Raw genomic sequence first — 6,018 nt, forward strand, 5'->3', positions numbered from 1 at the left:
GGAATAAAAGAACACGTCATCTATGCATTTATGTAGGGAATGGAGGACGCTTTCCCTGTGGTTCACATTCATGCCAGGTAAAGCGAAGCAATGTGCTTAATATTAAGCAAATCTGATAAATAAATATAGTAGGCCTAGTCTATAGAAAGCTGATAGGATCCTCTTTTTTAAATAGAGGCCATCAAAACTCTGTTTTCTCACACATAGCCTATACAAATGTTGCGCAGCATGACCTCATGGGGTGTTCGACTAGATTTCTCCGAAAACATTTGCAATGATGTCAGAGTGATTTGAGGGACAATAGAGTGCTGAGTGCCAGGCAGTCAGCAAGTTTGAGAGGCTACTAATGACCATCAGCAGCATCAGAGAGTGGAGAAGCCTAGTTACCGTGTCTAAACGGTCACATGGAATGTGACTGCGCTCATGACTCGTGACTGCCGGTGTGGCGGTAAATATGGTCACCGTAACAGCCCTAGTACTATCTCATGTCAGTGTTGTAAAACTTTAACAGACGGGATTGACCTGTGTGAAATAATGACTTGTGTTGAAAAGACATTATCAGCGAGTTTGCCATGGAGGAATCACATGAGTTGAGTATCACATTCTGCTTCTTATCAGAGATTGGGAGCGTGATAAACCATACAACAGAGATACAATTGAGAGTGCGAGCAAGTGTTTCCTGTCGATGGATCTGGCAAAGGACGGCTTGCAGTAACTGCAGGATCAACAGAAGTCACAAGTGAACTTTCTCGTGGACACTTGACAGATTCACAGCTGATTCCACTCAATTACTGCGAAACCGTTGATAAAAATGAAGTTAATTTATTAAGGGAGTATAAATGTGTTGGATTGCATATTGGAACCCACTTGTGCTGTAGTGTTGCAGAGTCATATACAGTCAGGTCCATAATTATTGGAACCCACTTGTGCTGTAGTGTTGCAGAGTCATATACAGTCAGGTCCATAATTATTGGAACCCTCTTGTGCTGTAGTGTTGCAGAGTCATATACAGTCAGGTCCATAATTATTGGAACCCACTTGTGCTGTAGTGTTGCAGAGTCATATACAGTCAGGTCCATAATTATTGGAACCCACTTGTGCTGTAGTGTTGCAGAGTCATATACAGTCAGGTCCATAATTATTGGAACCCACTTGTGCTGTAGTGTTGCAGAGTCATATACAGTCAGGTCCATAATTATTGGCACCCACTTGTGCTGTAGTGTTGCAGAGTCATATACAGTCAGGTCCATAATTATTGGAACCCACTTGTGCTGTAGTGTTGCAGAGTCATATACAGTCCATAATTATTGGAACAGTCAGGTCCATAATTATTGGAACCCACTTGTGCTGTAGTGTTGCAGAGTCATATACAGTCAGGTCCATAATTATTGGAACCCACTTGTGCTGTAGTGTTGCAGAGTCATATACAGTCAGGTCCATAATTATTGGAACCCACTTGTGCTGTAGTGTTGCAGAGTCATATACAGTCAGGTCCATAATTATTGGAACCCACTTGTGCTGTAGTGTTGCAGAGTCATATACAGTCAGGTCCATAATTATTGGAACCCACTTGTGCTGTAGTGTTGCAGAGTCATATACAGTCAGGTCCATAATTATTGGAACCCACTTGTGCTGTAGTGTTGCAGAGTCATATACAGTCAGGTCCATAATTATTGGAACCCACTTGTGCTGTAGTGTTGCAGAGTCATATACAGTCAGGTCCATAATTATTGGAACCCACTTGTGCTGTAGTGTTTCAGAGTCATATACAGTCAGGTCCATAATTATTGGAACCCACTTGTGCTGTAGTGTTGCAGAGTCATATACAGTCAGGTCCATAATTATTGGAACCCACTTGTGCTGTAGTGTTGCAGAGTCATATACAGTCAGGTCCATAATTATTGGAACCCACTTGTGCTGTAGTGTTGCAGAGTCATATACAGTCAGGTCCATAATTATTGGAACCCACTTGTGCTGTAGTGTTGCAGAGTCATATACAGTCAGGTCCATAATTATTGGAACCCACTTGTGCTGTAGTGTTGCAGAGTCATATACAGTCAGGTCCATAATTATTGGAACCCACTTGTGCTGTAGTGTTGCAGAGTCATATACAGTCAGGTCCATAATTATTGGAACCCACTTGTGCTGTAGTGTTGCAGAGTCATATACAGTCAGGTCCATAATTATTGGAACCCACTTGTGCTGTAGTGTTGCAGAGTCATATACAGTCAGGTCCATAATTGTCCATAATTAACCCACTTGTGCTGTAGTGTTGCAGACCAGTCAGGTCCTTGAACCCACTTGTGCTGTAGTGTTGCAGAGTCATATACAGTCAGGTCCATAATTATTGGAACCCACTTGTGCTGTAGTGTTGCAGAGTCATATACAGTCAGGTCCATAATTATTGGAACCCACTTGTGCTGTAGTGTTGCAGAGTCATATACAGTCAGGTCCATAATTATTGGAACCCACTTGTGCTGTAGTGTTGCAGAGTCATATACAGTCAGGTCCATAATTATTGGAACCCACTTGTGCTGTAGTGTTGCAGAGTCATATACAGTCAGGTCCATAATTATTGGAACCCACTTGTGCTGTAGTGTGCAGAGTGTTGCAGTCAGGTCCATAATTATTGGAACAGTCAGGTTGCAGAGTCCATACAGTCAGGTCCATGGAAATTATTGGAACCCACTTGTGCTGTAGTGTTGCAGAGTCATATACAGTCAGGTCCATAATTATTGGAACCCACTTGTGCTGTAGTGTTGCAGAGTCATATACAGTCAGGTCCATAATTATTGGCACCCTTGATAAAAATAAAGAATACAAATACTGAGCTATATTCTATGCTAATTATACTAATACAATTGCTCAGAGAAAGAGATGTTTAACAAGTAATACAAAAAATGTCTCAGGAAGATAGGTGTCAAAATGTTCAATACTCTAGCAACCTCCCCTTGCGAGGATAACAACACTGAGCCTTTTCTTCAAATGTTTTATGAGATTGGAGAACACATTGGGATGGATCTTACACAATTCCTTATGGACTGCCCTCTTCAATTCAAACCACAGATTTTCAATGGGTTTCAAGCCTGGAAACTGAGATGGCCATTGCAAAATGTTGATTGTGTGGTCAATTAACAATTTTTTGGGTGGATTTTGATTAGTGCTTAGGGTTATTGTCTTGCTGGAAACCTTGAATCCAAAACAAGACACATTCATTAATTAATTAATGCATTTGTCCATCCATTCCATTGTAAACAAACAAGGTATAGCTTCAAAACATGGTTAAAGAAATCATGTGGTTGTCATGGACTGTCAGTCCTTGCATCTAGAGCGTTGATCGTTTGGTTGGTTGCAGAGAATAAAAAATAAAGTACGAAGAACATTTATTGCCGCATGTGAATAACAAGCTATACAATTTACAACCCTTTGTTATCTTCTACAATGGTAGCTCCATTGGAGCTACATATCTCTTATTTCTTGCCTTGCCATCGCATCACTTCCCTCCTGTCCTCACACCAAGGCTATAATAAATCCTATTTAGAGATCAAAGTGAGGTGATGGTTAAATATTGAAGCAACAGCTCGTTTGACACAGACCACCTCCCTTTAGTCACTTCTAAGTCATTGTATATACAGCGTAATATGCACCTCAGCTCTTGTTGAATGTCATGTTAACATAGCGGTTGCCCCTGAGCAATCATGGGTCTCAAGAGAACCCATGCTATGGATATACTATGGTGTTTTCTACTATTGATGGCAGTTATAGGTAAGATCCCATACTGAATGCATTTGAATGGAAAATACTTGACCTTTTCTATGCTTTGTGTGCTTTTAAATTACATTTAACCCAAAAAGTGCAAACATATTTTGAGCTTAAAAGTCCAATACAGATGTTTTTGGGTAACAGTTAGGTACATTACTGTGTTTTCCCCCAATTAGAATGGTGAAAAAGAAACAAAAATAGCTTCTTAGCAAAGAGCAATTTCTCAAGCAAGAATTTTGCTAGGACTGCCTGGGAGTTGGTCTGAGTGGGTAGGGGGAAATGAGCTATTTGGAACTCTGTCTTATTGGTCTATTAACTAACCAACTCAGTTCTAATTGTATCTGAAAGATGAGACTCTCAACCTGGTATAAATACATTGACTGGAAGCTAAATATGTACAGTGCCTTTAGAAAGTATTCACACCCCTTGACATGTTCCACATTTTGTTGTGTTACAGCCTGAATTTAAACTTAGATTTTTTTTGTCACTGGCCTACAGACAATAACCCATCATGTCAAAGTAGAATTATGTTTTTTGAAATGTTTACAAATTATTAATTAAACATTTAAATCTGAAATATCTTGAGTCAATGAGTACAGTATTCAACCTCTTTGGTATGGCAAGCCTAAATAAGTTCAAGAGTCAAAAGTTGCTTAACAAGTCACATAATAAGTTGCATGAACTCACCCTGTGTGCAATAATAGTGTATAACATGATTCTTTATATTAATACCCCATCTCTGTACCCCACACATACAATTATCTGTAAGGTCCCTCAGTCGAGCAGTGCATTTAAAACACAGATTCAATCACAAAGACCAGGCAGGTCTTCCAATGCCTCGCAAAGAAGGGCACCTATTGGTAGATGGGTACAAACAAAAGCAGACATTGAATATCCCCTTGAGCATGGTGAGGTTATTAATTACACTTTGGATGGTGTATCAATACAGCTGTCCTTCTTAACTGAGTTGCTGGAGAGGAAGGAAACAGTTTTAAATATTTCACCATAAGGCCACAGGTGACTTTAAAACAGTTACAGAGTTTAGTGGCTGTGATAGGAGAAAACGGACAATTGATCAACAACATTGTAGTTACTCCACAACACTAACCTAATTGACAGAGTGAAAAGAAGGAAGCCTATACAGAATGAAAATATTCCAAAACATGCATCCTGTTTGCAACAAGACATTAAAGAAATACTGCAAAAAATGTGGCAAAGAATAATTAAATTCTTGTCCTGAATACAAAGTGTTATGTTTTTGGAAAACCCAATACAACACATTACTGAGTACCACTCTCCATATTTTCAAGCATAGTGGTGGACACATCATGTTATGGGTATGCTTGTAATTGTTAAGGACTGGGACATTGTTTTTCAGGATAAAAAAAAAGAAATGGAATGGAGCTAAGCACAGGCTAAATGCTACAGGAAAATCTTATTCAGTCTGCTTTCCACCAGACACTGGGAGATGAATTCACCTTTAAGCAGGACAATAACCTAAAAGAAAAGGCCAAATCTACACTGGAGTTGCTTACCAAGAAGATTGTGAATGATCCTGAGGGGCAGAGTTCCAGTTTTTACTTAAATCTACTTGAAAATATATGGCAAGACTTGAAAATGGTTGTCTAGCAATGATCAACAACCAATTTGACAGTGCTTGAAGAATTTGTAAAATAATAAATGGGCAAATATTGTACAATATAGGTGTGCAAAGCTCACTTACCTAGAAAGACCAAAGGTGATTCTAACATGTATTGACTCAGGGGTGTGAATACTTATGTAAATGAGATATTTCTGTATTTTATTTTCAATAAATTTACTAAAATGTCAAAAAACCTATTTTCACTTTATCATTATGGGGTATTGTGTGTAGATAGGTGAGAAAAAAATATTTAATCCATTTTGAATTCAGGCTGTAATGCAAAAAAATTTGGAATAAGTCAAGGGATATGAATACTTGTAGTTATTTTTTAGTTATAGCGGCTGCCATGCCCTCAAGGGGCCTAATCTGGGGTGGCTCCATATCGATATCTTTTCAGGGTACATACATCTACCTCTGTGCCAAATTCTGTGCTTTAATCTATTTGTGATGGTAAACACAGAAATCATGTTAAATATATATTATTTTGTTGGTAATCATGGTTGACAAAGTTCCAACATTTCAGAACGATTAAAAAAAAAACTGTTAAAACGGACCTCTATTGCCTCTGTTAGGGTTAACAGCTGGTAACTTAAGTTAGTGTTAGTCATCAGCAA

Source organism: Oncorhynchus nerka, linkage group LG8 (assembly GCF_034236695.1).
Source record: "Oncorhynchus nerka isolate Pitt River linkage group LG8, Oner_Uvic_2.0, whole genome shotgun sequence".
NCBI lineage: Eukaryota > Metazoa > Chordata > Actinopteri > Salmoniformes > Salmonidae > Oncorhynchus > Oncorhynchus nerka.